General features: G+C 45.0%; 1 protein-coding gene across 1 annotated transcript in view; it reads right to left on the bottom strand.

The window, feature by feature from the left end:
* LDAH (lipid droplet associated hydrolase) overlaps positions 1-4,174 on the bottom strand; it is a 248,684-nt gene extending 244,510 nt beyond the window's left edge. The window contains exon 1 of the mRNA XM_088480275.1: positions 3,904-4,174. The gene's annotated coding sequence lies outside the window, so the exon portion shown is untranslated. The remainder of the gene's footprint in view (positions 1-3,903) is intronic.
* Positions 4,175-15,789: the final 11,615 nt, after the last annotated feature.

The raw sequence follows: 15,789 nt of genomic DNA, 5'->3' as shown, positions 1-15,789 counted from the left end.
AGTGTAAAATTTTTATTTTGGGGTGCAACGTTGGGAAACCACTCAGAACCTTTGGTACAGCCCCCAAAGGACAACTGTGTCAAAAAATCCAGGAACAAACATAACACCCCAAAAAAGTACTTTCATTTTGGGGGCGAAAAAGTACAAAGTGGGGGGACAAGCATAAAAACTAGCGAAATAGACTTTTTAGGGGTCTGCAAGGAGGGGTCAAGTGTTTTTAGGATTGCAGGTGCATGTAACAGGTGCGTTTTTCATGTTTTTTTTTAACTTCACGTTACAGACTTTAAAATATGCTAGCACCCATTTTCAAGTACCCCAAATTTGACAAGGCTACTTTTTTTCACCAAAAAATACTGCTTAATGCCATTCTTCATCACTTTTACAAGGACGCTATTAACAAGGATTTAAACAACTTCAGTACCCCCCAAATAGTTTTATTAGGGCTATTGGAACACTTCTACATTGATCCCCAATGTTAGTGCATCTTTTGGGGGGTTTCAGACTGATTTCCCCTATTCTGACAGCACTCTCCGCCTGTTCTGCATTCGCCGCTTGCCATTTTTGCCTGGTTAGAAATTGAATAGGGCGAAAAGCGGGGACGCACACCATAAGTTTCGCATCCAAAACACGCGATGTAGGTGAAAAGTCGGGTAGGCGGAACTTTTTAGCCGAGGCGAAACTAACTGAATGACGGTTCTCGCAACTTAACCTGGGTGTTTAGTCGCGAGAACCGGCATTCCCCGACTAAAGTGCAGGCTATTAGCTGGAAAACAGAATTGCGACCGGCACTTAAGAGCCGTATTCAATTAGAGCGGATGCGCGATACTTTTCCGCCTCCCAGACTTTACGCCTACATCGCGTCTTTTGTAGGCGGAAAATTATCGCGGCTGTGCCGTGTCAGATTTGGGGAAATTAGCCTGACATCCCCCAAAAGGTGCTCTGACAAGGGGGTTAGCTATGGTACCCCCCGATTTGGCTTGCTGAAGGTATTTGGTGTTTTTGAATGGGCTCCATAGCTGCTAAATAGCGTTTTTCTATACGTGGTGCAGAATAGTATTCAGGAGTATTTTTTCCAGAAAATAACTTATCCCAGCAAATTTGGGGTACTTGAAAATGGGGGTCAGCATATTTAAAACTTGCTAAAGTGAAGTTGAAAAAATTGTGAAAAATCCACCTGCCGCAAGCCCCTGCAATGAAAAAAACACTTGGGGCATACTTGGGGACCCCCTCAGAGTCAAGTTCGTTAGTTTTTAACTTTGTCCCCCAACATTTTTTTTTTTTATGCCCCCAAATTCAAAGTCATTTTTTGGGGTGTTCTTAAGTGTTTTTTTTTTAAATGTTGACATAGATTACCTTTGGGGGACAGTCTGAAGGCTGCACGGGGGTTCCCGCAATGTTGCACCCCAAAACCTCAATTCTGCACTTTTTTCCGCCTCCCATTCATAGGCGAAACTTTTCCGCCTATTACATTGCATTTGACATTGAATACGGAGTAAAATCAAAACAGGCGAAAATGACGTAATCGGTGAAAAGTTCCCACCAAAAACACACGGAAACGGCTTTTCACCTCAAATTGAATACGGGCCTATGTCGGATTTCTCCAAAATCATTAGTAAGCAGTAAACAGTAAGAGCAAACCGCGTGCTGAATTTATTAGCTCAGGGAGCTCCCTTCCTGCGCTATTCAGTTCCCGTTAAATTGAATCGCCCTCCTTACGTCTAACTTATTTGCATCTCTGTAACAGTTTTTGCCCGTCATTTCCCTGTAACACCCCCTGCACCAGCATATTGTGCAAGAAACAAAATTTATTTCACCTACTGCTCCCCTGTAACACATTCCCCCTTCCACTTTCTAGTATTTATTTTCTTGTTATAGTCATTTATATAGCACACACATATAACTCTGCGCTGTACAGAGCACATTCCAGTCATTCGCATCAGTCTCTGCCCGCAAACACGGTGAAAACATACCAAGTCCACATCAACAGTGTCTTGTTCAGGAATGACTTCAGGCCTATGGGGCAGCGGTGCTAACCACTTTGCCAACCGTGTTGGTAAACCTTTCTTTCACCACTGTAACACAAATCTCCTTAATATGATTAACCTGTCCTGCGGTGATGTGCATCCCAAGCATAAAATGAGACTGTTTATTGTGTCCAATTCTCCAGCGTAAAAGGGTTTTCTCACCATCTACTAAAGAAACCTGGCTGATGATACAGATGTGTCCTCCCACATCTAGTCTCCTTGCGTGTTAAACAACCCTTCTAGTCAAGCCATGCCGTCGCGTGACTCGGTAGAGCCGTGCTTCTTTTTTTGCGTCTTTTTACCTTCAAATGCGTCTTATTCAAACAGGAATGCGAATACCTAGCACAGGCAGCTTCTGATGATTAAAATGATATGCAGAAGGCCTCTATTCTGTATGCGACTGCGGGTGTATCTGCATGTGAAACGCTGCGTTACAGTGTCAGCAGCTAAAATACTGTAACACTGTGCGAATAAGACGCATTTGAAGGTAAAAAGTCGCACAAAAGACGTTCGGCAGCTGCCTCTGGGACTCTAGGGAGAAAGCTTGCCCACACAAAGCTTTGGGAAGCCTACTTAAGATGCATTGTGGCTTTATCTTTACTGCCGCAATCCTCTTATCGCCATCGCAATCTCAGGATAGCAATAACACAGACACATGAACTTTTTATTTAAAAAGTTCATTTTTTTCCCCTAAGCTTATTATTATATAAAAATAATATTTTTTCTATTTTTTACATTTATTTTTCTATTTTATTTTAATTGGTAGAAAGTGGAATTGGCCTTCCAGTCATCTGTTCGTGTGAATCCGAAAATTCAGGTCAGGCATGCGCCAAGGCTTCCAGAACTAGCTGGCATCAGATATGGCCAAGAAATGTGCCAACCAGTACCGCCAGGTAGGGAGGGCTAGACCCATGAATGTGCCAACCAGTACCGCCATGGAGGGTGGGCTAGACCCATGAATGTGCCAACCAGTACCGCTATGGTGGGTGGACTGGGCCCATGAATGTGCCAACCAATACCGCCATGGAGGGTGGGCTAGGCCTATGAATATGCCTACTTACGCATCAACAAGCAAAAACAAAATGTTATTTTGCAGAACCAGAATGAATGAATGAGATCATGTGATGGACAAAGCATCTGTAAGGGGGCATACCTGTTTTTAAAAATCCATGTAGCAATTTCCTCCCTGCAGAGGGACGTGGGGGTATATTTACTAAAGTGCGGGTTTTTACAAGTAGAGAGGTTACCCATAGCAACCAATAAGATTCTAGCTATTATCTACTAGAAGGTACTAGATAAATAAGTAGAATCTGATTGGTTGCTATGGACAACATCTGTACTTCTAAAATCCTGCACTTAGTAAATATGCCCCTTAGAATTTACAAGTCCTCATGAGGTCCTGGTACTCATTCCTCATCCTCATCCCTATCGTGTATTAGCACAATAACCATAATAGACTTTGTGGAAGATTCAAATTAGGATTAGCACTACACTGTGCGTTTTATATCCCTGAACTTCATGGTGATGGTATGACCTGAATGGTGTAATGTGCAACATGAACGGTGAATAAATGCTGGATGGGATTTTCTCCTTACATGAATAACACATAATACAATGATTGTAAGCAGTAATAACTTACTGTAAGATGAATAGGAACAGTGTACAGTACATTAACTAAATAGCATGTAACAGGATTATGTGATCACCCGGGGGTTGCACAGAGCTACAATAATACACAATGCAGGTGTCATAGCTCCTGAAGCTGAGATGCCAGCCACCGCTATGATGGGTGCAGAGACTGGCAGCAGAGGGTGGCACTGAGTATAACACACAGTAATAATGCACATATGAGTGAGTGACTGGCATAAGTGTGTAGTACCTCTCACAATGTTGAATCAGCTGCTCTGTGCCTCCCTCTCTGCAGCAACCTCTGTGCCTCCCTCTGTGCAGCAGCCTCCGTGCCTCCCTCTCTGCAGCTGCCTCCGTGCCTCCCTCTCTGCAGCACTACAGCCCCTGTGCCTTTTTCGGTGCTGCAGCCTCTGCACCTCCCTCTCTGCAGCCTGACACAGCCAGCAGGACCAGGAACAGTTACAGGCCCAGCTTCACTGACAGCGTCCAGAGAGAAACCGAAAGCAGAGAACGTGGAGGGATCTAGGACCCAGTGGAGACTAGTTGCCGGCGGAGAACAGCCCTTTAATGCAGACACTTAGGAAACGCTGTGACACTTCACTACTAACAATGATACACACTTGTGCAGGAAAATCTGGAGACGTTTGCAGCAATACACAGTACAGCAAGACCCATCTGGGCATGAGTGACAGGAGCATGTTAATTAAGTATCGCCCCAAATCGATTTGGTCTAACATCCCCTCAATATCTACTGTATAGTATATCAGTCTCGCATATTGAGGCATATTTATTAACTATATTTTCCTACCCTCCAACATGACCTCTTCCACCAGGTACAAAATGCTCTGCTCCTGGACTTCCCACCTCATGTATGATTGCAGTCACCTGTGTTGAACTAGGTAATTGATGAGACAGGTGTTTCACCGAAATCGTTATGTTATACCGCCAAACGTCAGCCCGGCAGATGAAATACAGACAGCGGAAGGCCGGCAGATGAAGATCCCGACGGGAGGTAAGTAGGCTGTCCCTAACCCTCTCATCCCTAACCCTCCCTTAGGGGTTCCTAACCCTAACCTCCCCCACTAGTGCCTAACCCTAACTTCCCCCCAGGGGTGCCTAAACCTAACCCCCCTCCCTGGACCATAAACCTAACCCTACTGTGGGGGTGCCTAACCTCCCCCCGGGGGTGCCTGACCCTAACCCCCCTTTCCATAGCCTAGCCTTCCCAGGGGGGTGCCTAACCCTAAGTCCCCCCAGGTGACCCTAAGCCACCCCCACCCCTCCCCTGCGGCTATCCGCTCCAGACAATCTTACCTACAATCGTTATGCCGGGCGTCAGGATTTTGGCGTGGGACTAATGATGGGCATCTGTATTTAGATTCCTATCATTAGTCCCATGCCGGGATTTCACTGTCGGGAAGCCGGAGGTCGGAATTTCGACCACCGGCTTCCTGACTACATACCGTTTCACCACAGGTGTCTGCAATCATAAATTAGGTGAGAAGACCAGGAGCAGCATTGGAGGGTTTGCATATTGTGAAAATCCCCACAAACCAACAGTTCTCACAAAAACAAAACATCTCCGGTATGTACATTATGAAGTGGTCCCTCGGTTTTCAGTCACAAAAGCTGCCCCCATTTCTATGAAATGTACCAAGCTCAAAAAAAGGTATGCATTTGGCATCCCGGCAGTCTGGATGCCGACGCTCCTATTACCGGTGCCGAAATCCCGACCGCCATGATACCGAAGGTAAGAATCGAGGAACAGGTTGGGTTTAAGGTGCAGGGTTAGGGTTAGGCACTAGGGGGAGGTTAGGGTCAGGCACCAAAGAGAGGGGGGTTAGGGTAGGGAGAGGGGAAGAGTTAGCCTACCGACCAACAAGTGTCGGTATGTTAACCCTTTCGAGATGATGGCGTCGGGATTCTAATAGTCTGGATCCCGAGCATCGGCATCTCGTACCAATTCTCAAAAAAACTATGCTTGTTCCCAATAACTAAAGCTATCTTTAGGTGGAGTCAGCCATTGCAGCCTATGGGCTACATCTCTGCAAATTTTTTCAGGGGGTGTGGTATGATATGTCGAAAGATATATTGCCGACAGGGACGGACTCTGGCTGTGGATCAGCCCTGACAGTCCGCCCTGTGCCTGAGGAGCAGGCGCTCACGAAGGGGACGTGTCGCAAGTCACAGGGCATGGCCTCATGGCACGCCCCCGTCTCTTCCCGGCCCATCACTGCCGACCATCCCTTCCCTCCTCATGAGTGCATATAATGTATGCAGCGGGGTGGAGGTCGGGGGCACCTCCGCCCCCCTCCTCGATCCGCCCTGAGGCCAACGGCTTTTCTGGCATTTGCCAGAAGTGCCCGATGGGTAATCCGGCCCTGATTGCCGACATGTAGACACTGATGAAATGTCAACATGTTAGAATGTCGACTTATCATCCCTGGTGGGCCGGGGTGACTTACCTGCTATCGATGGCTGCAGCAGCTCCAGCGGTAAGGATGAAGGGATAGGTAGGGAAAGTTATAAGACGAGTTATAAATAGACCTGTAAGGCCCCACAAATGACTTTTCAGCTGTTACCATTTTTTATTTGTCTGTCATCTATACTAATATAATAAGAACGTTGTATCTGTTTGTTCCAAGTTGGCGCAAAAACTACTGAACCAATTATCCTATCATTTTGTAGTGGATATTCCTAGAAATAACCTGCGCCTTGTTTCATCTCGATCCTTCAAGTTAGAGCTGAGCAATAACAGAAACAAAATGTAATGACATCAATGCAAGAGATAGGTGTGGCACCACGCGTGTGGCCGGTAAGGGGTGGGGGGAGAGGTGCTTTGGGTCACTTGAATAGGATAGGCTACATAGCATACTTACTGAGTTTGAAGAAGTGCTTTTCGGGAGTAGCCCTCCTGTAGTCCAGTTTCGGGGGGCCATACTGTTGCCATAATTAGGCACAGCCCCTTTCCCGGGAAAGGTGGTGGGTCCGTGATGAGGGGGTGTGGATAAATACGCAAATCACGATGTTTAGCCCCGCCCCTCCTCACGGACCGGCAAATTCTTCATTAAATCTTCCCATTTGGCTCACTTCACTAAGAAGTGGGCAGGATGCGGGCGATCTGCCTACACTTCCGGAGGTGCAGGGGGTTACCCGAAAACTTCCGGGAGTGTATACAAGTATGCTACATAGCAGTCTGTGCATAGGGCACACAGTGACACTGGTGTGAGTGGTGGGTGAATAGGATAGGCTACATAGCAGTCTTTGCACAGGGCACACATTGACATTGGTGTGAGTGGTGGGTGAATAGGAAAGGCTACATAGCAGTCTCTGCACAGGGCACACAGTGACATTGGTGTGAGGTGGGTGAATAGGATAGGCTACATAGCAGTATGTGCAAAGGGCACACAGTGACATTGGTGTGAGAGGTGGGTGAATAGAATAGGCTACATAGCAGTCTGTGCACAGGACACACAGGCCCTGATTCAGAGCCAGACACTCTGACAGAGTGCTCGCTCTGAAACAGGGCCGTCCTTCTTGATTTTCAGAGCAGCCTCCTGGCCACTCGTATAGCTGTGGGTGACCACCCACAGCCATAGTGAGTGGCCAGGAAGATGGTCGCGATGGTCAAGACCCCTGCACCCTCCATTTGCCGGGCGCCCGCTGAGTGTGTTACCAGTGGGCGCCCGGCTCCTATTCAATTCCCCGGCGGCAGCCGGAGGACGGAGCTCCCTCCGTCTTCCGGGTCCCGCAGTGTACTATGGGAGTGACGTCATAACATCACTCCCATAGTGCCGAGGAGCAGACACCGGGGACGGAGCTCAGGAGTGAGCTCCGTCTTCCGGGTCCCGCGGTGCACTATGGGAGTGACGTAATGACGTCACTCCCATAGTGCTGAGGAGCGGACGCCGGGGATGGACGGCAGCAGCACTGGAGCGGGGATAAAGATAAGTGTTTGTTTTTTTTGTGTGTGCGCGCGCGCGGTGGGGGCCATCACTACTGGGGGCAAGTACAGGGGCTCACTACTGGGGGCAACTACAGGGTCCTCACTACTGGGGGCAACTACAGGGGCCTCACTACTGGGGCAACTACAGGGGCCTCACTACTGGGGGCAACTACAGGGGCCTCACTACTGGGGGCAACTACAGGGGCCTCACTACTGGGGCAACTACAGGGGCCTCACTACTGGGGGCAACTACAGGGGCCTCACTACTGGGGGCAACTACAGGGGCCTCACTACTGGGGGCAACTACAGGGGCCTCACTACTGGGGGCAACTACCGGGGGCTCAGTACTGCATAGGGGGACCATTACTGGGGAGCACTACATAGGCAGGCACTGCTTAGGGGGACCACTACTGGGGGCATTATATAAAAGGAACTGCATAAGGGGGGCGGGGGGTGGTACATTTTAGTTTGGGGGGGGGCACCGACATTTATCTTGCCTCCGGGCACCTGGGATGAAGTTACGCCACTGCACAGTGACATTGGTGTGAGTGGTGGGTGAATAGGATAGGCTACATAGCAGTCTGTGCACAGGGCACACAGTGACATTGGTGTAAGTGGTGGGTAAACAGGAGAGGCTACAGTACATAGCAGTCTGTGCACATGGCACACAGTGACATTGGTGTGAGTGGTGGGTGAATAGGAGAGGTTACATAGCAGTCTGTGCACAGGACACACAGTGACATTGGTGTGAGTGGTGGGTGAGTAGGATAGACTACATAGCAGTCTGTGCACAGGCCACACAGTAACAATGGTGTGAGAGGTGGGTGAGTAGGATAGACTACATAGCAGTCTGTGAACAGGGCACACAGTGACATTGGTGTGAGTGGTGGGTGAAGACGCTGCTGCCACCAGTCTGTATAGCGCTGCTGGTCACGAGGATCACTCCCACGACAGGGCCCCTAGGCCCCTATGCAAAGCAATACAACTAGAGCACCTCAAATAACAAAAATGTTACCAGAAGCGATTTCATAATGGGTGAAGCTGCGGGCAACAGCTAGTATTATATATAATGAGAGGAGTCAAATAGTTGTGAGTGTTACTGCAACTCGTCTCTGACATTTCCCAAATCAATTGTGGAAAATTGTAATTTTGTTCAAGCCAATCGCATGTGTACACGCATCTATAAGCGCTGCTTCCAGACTGCTCATTGCATTTACCACATGCTCCTATCGTCCTGAAAGTAATGCCAGGTACACACTGAGCATAACTTGTACCTTCGTTGTACATTAGAACGAGGTAATGAACGACGGAACGTTCCCTCGTTACAACCTTTATTACCAGCAACAGAGCCGCATGCGATATCTTCGGGTTGGACGTACAGCACAGCCGACCAGATGATATCGCATGTGACCGCGGAAGCGCGCATATTGGCCGTACACACACTGAGTAATGCGGCCGATTCGGCCGGAAATTACATATTGTGCCGACATCGTCTCAGTGTGTACCCAGCATAAGTTTTAATCGGCGTTGACACTTATTAGGCACATTGACATGGAGCAAGAAGCGTTCAAGATAACACACTATGGCGCATCAACTTAAAAGGTTTAATTTGCATTAGAAACACATAATAAACACAGAGTTTTAATGTCAGTATTTACTGCATCAAAAAAAGTTTTAAAAATACTTTAGATCACCCCAAAAATGTACTTTCATTTTGGGGGTGAAAAAGTCTAAAGTTGGGGGACAAACTTAAAAACTAGCGACATAAACGCCAGGGGGGGCCCCAAGTTTGCCCCAGGTGTTTTTAAGTTTGCAGGTGGATATTTTAAGTTTTGTAAAACTTCAGTTTAGCAACTTTAAAATATGCTAGCACCCATTTTCATGTACCTCAAATTTGCTGGGGCTACTTATTTTCACCAAAAAACCCTGCAAAATGCTATTCTTCACCCCTTATGCAAAGACGCTAAATAGCAGCTATTGAGATCATTTACATACCCCAAATACCTTCAGCAGGGCTAATCGGGGGTATTTATAGTGATCCCCAATGTCAGTACATCTTTTGGGGGCTGATTTCCCCAAATCTGACAGGACTTTTCACATGTTACAGTTTTGCCGGGTCCCATTTTCGCGGATTTCTAATTGAATACGGGGATAAGCGGGGACGAGCGCGATACTTTTTCGCATTGAAAAGCAGCGATGTTGGCGAAAAGTCCGGCATGCGAAAAGTACGGGACTTTTCGCGGCTAATTGAGTATGCCCCTAAGCCTTGGACGGAGATAAAGTGAACAGAGATAAATTACCAGCCAATCAGCTCCTAAATGCCATGTCACAGGCTGTGTTTGAAAATTGGCATTTAGGAGCTGATTGGTTGGTTTATTTATCCCCATCCACTTTATCTCTCTCCAAGGCCCCTTAGTGCTATAAATGTAACAAATATCAAAAAACATCTCATAAGACTGGTTTATTTATTTGGCTGTTTATCTGGGTCATTGCATACAGTGAAGACACAACGGTGCCTGCAGAATTCTAAATATCAAACACACATTATGCTGCTACCATGTCAGTATACAGTAATTTAATCCCCTCCAAAGAACTTATTTTTCTTTAAAGATAAGCTGAAGCTACTGAGATCAATGTGTTCAGTCATTTCCCTGCAGATGGATAATATTTCTTGTATAATGTACTTTGCTAAATGATGTTTCACATCTGATGCAAGTCGTGCAGCTATAAAATAACATCTGACATGAGAGGATGTAGGACTGAAGCAGGAGCTGCAGCCTCAGACTTATTCAATGGGACGTTCTGCTCTCTTGTGTTTCAGATTTCCTTTAACTGTTTAGCCATTTATTGTACGTTTCCTGACTAATGTGGTGATTCAGTGTGAAATCACAGAGAATGACTAGGAACACACACGTAAATCTGTCCTTTCCTGGCTTTCTGAGGGCAAAGCTACTTCACTAAATAATATATCTCATTGGCTATACACCTGCAGCGGAATGCATGTGTTGGTGCAATGATAAGCTGCTGATAGTGGGCGCTGCCTTGACTTACACTCCTTACACACTGTTTGACAGGATGACTGTGCTGTATATTTTGTACTGTATACTTTTATTACATACTGTTTGACAGGATGACTGTGCTGTATATTTTGTACTGTATACTTTTATTACATACTGTTTGGCAGGATGAATGTACTGTATATTTTGTACTGTATACTTTTATTACATACTGTTTGGCAGGATGAATGTACTGTACATTTTGTACTGTATACTTTTATTACATGCTGTTTGGCAGGATGAATGTACTGTATATTTTGTACTGTATACTTTTATTACATACTGTTTGACAGGATGAATGTGCTGTATATTTTTTACTGTATACTTTTATTACATACTGTTTGGCAGGATGAATGTACTGTATATTTTGTACTGTATACTTTTATTACATGCTGTTTGGCAGGATGAATGTACTGTATATTTTGTACTGTATACTTTTATTACATACTGTTTGGCAGGATGAATGTACTGTATATTTTGTACTGTATACTTTTATTACATGCTGTTTGGCAGGATGAATGTACTGTATATTTTGTACTGTATACTTTTATTACATGCTGTTTGGCAGGATGAATGTACTGTATACTTTTATTACATGCTGTTTGGCAGGATGAATGTACTGTATATTTTGTACTGTATACTTTTATTACATGCTGTTTGGCAGGATGAATGTACTGTATACTTTTATTACATGCTGTTTGGCAGGATGAATGTACTGTATATTTTGTACTGTATACTTTTATTACATGCTGTTTGGCAGGATGAATGTACTGTATATTTTGTACTGTATACTTTTATTACATGCTGTTTGGCAGGATGAATGTACTGTATACTTTTATTACATGTTGTTTGGCAGGATGAATGTACTGTATATTTTGTACTGTATACTTTTATTACATGCTGTTTGGCAGGATGAATGTACTGTATACTTTTATTACATGCTGTTTGGCAGGATGAATGTACTGTATATTTTGTACTGTATACTTTTATTACATGCTGTTTGGCAGGATGAATGTACTGTATACTTTTATTACATGCTGTTTGGCAGGATGAATGTACTGTATATTTTGTACTGTATACTTTTATTACATACTGTTTGGCAGGATGAATGTACTGTATATTTTGTACTGTATACTTTTATTACATGCTGTTTGGCAGGATGAATGTACTGTATATTTTGTACTGTATACTTTTATTACATGCTGTTTGGCAGGATGAATGTACTGTATATTTTGTACTGTATACTTTTATTACATGCTGTTTGGCAGAATGACTGCACTGTATATTTTGTACTGTATACTTTTATTACATGCTGTTTGGCAGGATGAATGTACTGTATATTTTGTGCTGTATACTTTTATTACATGCTGTTTGGCAGGATGAATGTACTGTATATTTTGTACTGTATACTTTTATTACATGCTGTTTGGCAGAATGACTGCACTGTATATTTTGTACTGTATACTTTTATTACATGCTGTTTGGCAGGATGAATGTACTGTATATTTTGTACTGTATACTTTTATTACATGCTGTTTGGCAGGATGAATGTACTGTATATTTTGTACTGTATACTTTTATTACATGCTGTTTGGCAGGATGAATGTACTGTATATTTTGTACTGTATACTTTTATTACATACTGTTTGGCAGGATGAATGTACTGTACATTTTGTACTGCATAATTGCTGACCTTTTACCTGGAGGTAGCGAGGTCGGCACTGCGGGGGGCAGCCCCTCCCTGGCTATGCATTACCGAGATCACTAGCAGTGTGGAGCGGAGGGTGGAGCCACAATGACGCAATTCAAGGCTAAACACATTATTTTTTTGTGTGAAATGTACCCCATATGCTGCAAACAGCTAACTCTATCTTCAGATGGTGTAAGCTACCGGCACTTCGACCGTCGGCTTCTTTACTACCTCCCCATTCTAATAATGCGGCTACACACTGTCAATTGCAACATTGGTTGCCTGTAAGAAAAATCATGCCTATGTAAGGAAATCCACCCAAAGGTTGCTTATACACAGTACAGCCCTTATATGCTGTGATAAGCAAGTAGTGGAGGGGCACAGTCATCATCGGGACAGCCACCTATTGCATCTGCTGTCAGAGCCAGACCTTAATGAGAAGTTGCCCCATTTAGACATACAGTATGTTATTGCTGCAAATAGCAATAACAGATGTTAATTAATGGGGACAAAAATATTAAATTGGCTCTTAAGTCTGAGACAAGATGCTTTACACACTGCAACACAGAGTGAGGACGCTGTAGTGTTATTTACTCATTCATATTCATTCAGTTGAAAGTACCTGTGTAACAATGGAGCATTACATAGCTATCACTATCAAGAACATAAATGACAATAATAAATGTCAGATGAGTAGCACAGCCTGTTCTCATTTTTTATTTATGGCCCAGACTTGTGTAATACAGATTGGATGATGCAGTGTTGGGCACAAACTGGGCATAAGTGACTTCCGTGATTTATGTTTCAGTGGCATAGGGCCAGATTCACTATGGAACGCAAAAGCGAATGCAATAGCGGTTATGCATGCAGTTCAACTGCGATAGTATGCTAATTCATTGCGATCGCAATCCTGTCGCTGCAATACATAAGGACGCCCACTTTACAGCCGTAATGTTAGCAAGACTTCGATAGCATCGGTAACATTGAGTACCATCGCACACACTTGCACAAGCTCTGACCTTACTCAGAAATTGCTAACTTCAGCGCACGCTATGAGACCTCAGGCCGCGTAGGGCATCGCAGTGGATAATTTATGCACGCCCCTGCAACGGTGTTCAAATGCACTGGTACGCCTGCTTGCGGCCGACCAACCCCCCGTCACCACTCACAACGGCACTTCCTGTCAATCGCTCTGCGATGGGTCTACGTAGTCACTGTGATCGCAGTCCTGATCGCAGTGGCTGGTTCACACACACACTGCGATGCATACGTATGCGCAGTATGCGTGCGTATTAGCAACTGCGTACCTTGCTGAATCAGGCCCTTAGTTCTTGGTCCAAAAGAACTCTATAGATCTTCAACAGAAGGGTGTGGTATGTTAAGTTGGCAGTTCTCATGTCGTCATGCATTAGGTCGACATATGCAGCATATTGACATGCTACGCATTCATCATGTCTGCACGAATGACATGTCAACACAGTAAAATGTCCACCTAATGTCCCTGGTGGCCCAGCGGTCACTTACCTGTGCTGATGTGCCGGCGTTCCAGGAAGTATACCTATCCTATCCTTTACCCTAATCCCTGACCTTAATTCTAACCCTCCCTCTATTGCCTTACCCCAAACAGCCTAATCCTAACCCTTCCAGCGGCGCTTAAACCGTAACCGTCGGCATTCTGAGAACGGTGACATTTCAGATGTCGAGATTGTGAACAGGTCAACATTCGGAGGATGTCGATCTAGTTGCTGTTAACATGTTGAACTATGTTAATATTCTAGTGCCGACATTGTGGTGTCAGCATTAGAAATATCGACATGTTAAATATCTACCATGTGACCCGATAGCTCAATAAAACTGTACTAAAGAGCTACAGATGAAATGTAACCAGCACAATTCAGTGGGACCACCTTATCAATATAATTAGCGAGAAAGCGTGTCTGCATGGCCAGAGTTTTGGACCTAGCTCCACCAAATTTGGCATGGTGGTGTAGTTTGACCAGGGTTAAGTTTTTGCCTAGGTTTGAAATTTGTCAGGGCCACACACTGTCACACGATCCCTAAAAAATGGGGCCACTCTTAAATTAAACAGGTCCCGGGGCTGGTTCCAGTGGAAATTGGCAGTCTGCCAAAAATCTGTGTGAAAGCTACAAAAGTATCCTCTTAACTTCACAGTCTGAGCAAGTGTCAAACTTTATGACTTATGCACGTTTCATATTAAATCCAGAGTTAGTCCTTTTAATGGTGTGTACACACGGTCAGATATAACAAAGCGATAAGAACAATATCATATCGTTATCGTTCAGAATGTCCTGTTTTTGGGCCCTTCCAACATCCAAACGATGATCAATGCTCGGGCACGGATGGTTGATATCGACCATCGCCCGTTCATGGAGGCCAACCTGGTCGATATCGACCAGGTTAGCCTGGTTACTATAGGGACCCGCGATCGTCGATCGCGGGTCGTTATAATTGTTTGGGGGTTGGTGCATGTGCTGGATGTTCGATATTGAACATCCAGCACATGCAGGATGATCAGACAACGATATCTGATCGTTGTGTGATCACTCCATGTGTACGGAGCTTTAAAGTGACCATATATTTTAGTCAGCCCTCTGTGTTTGCATGCAAGAGTGTAACTAGAACTTTGTGGGACACATAGCAAGATCTTAAAAGGGCCTCCTCAGAGGTAAATCAACACATACATTAGCCTCCACAGAGCCCATTTATGTTATGCCACACAGATCCCATTCATGTTATGCCACACAGATCCCATTCATATTATGCCACACAGAGCCCATTCATGTTATGCCACACAGTAGTTACCGTTATACACATTATGCCATGCAGTAGTAGTGCCCCGTTTACATTATACCACACAGTAATGCCTCTTACACTACATAGTAATGCCTCTTACACATTATACCACACAATAATGCCATTTACAGATTATGCCACATTGTAGTAGTTCCTCATATAACATGTTATTCCACACAATAGTAGTGCCCCTTACACATGCCACACAGTAATGCCCCTTACACATTATGCCCCCCCAGCAACTGACCTCCCTGTGTTCCTCCATCAGCCTCTCGTCTCCCCCTGAGTGCCATCAGCAGCCAGCAGGTGTGGATTTGGCAGATTGGCAGCCAATCAAGAGCCACCACTGCTGATTGGTTGCCATTCCGTGAGCTCTGATTGCTTTGCGACCGCCATCGCTGTCTCTCCATGTCTGCCTGCCAGTGCTCCAGCTGTAATCAACTGGCATGCCAGCTCCAACTCAACACCGCTGACACAGAAACAGACAAATCTCAGGTGCACAACTCCAAATTATTAATAATATATATAAATGCAATAAAATTTTGCAATCAATAGAGGTTTTTAGCATAATCATGGCCAAGGTTATGGGCCTACCCACCATATCCAGGTAACCTCTTTCAGGTAGGTCCC

This window comes from Taudactylus pleione, unplaced genomic scaffold (genome assembly GCF_031769625.1).
Source record: "Taudactylus pleione unplaced genomic scaffold, aTauple2 ptg000252l, whole genome shotgun sequence".
Lineage (NCBI taxonomy): Eukaryota > Metazoa > Chordata > Amphibia > Anura > Myobatrachidae > Taudactylus > Taudactylus pleione.
This window is presented reverse-complemented; position numbering and strand designations above follow the sequence as displayed.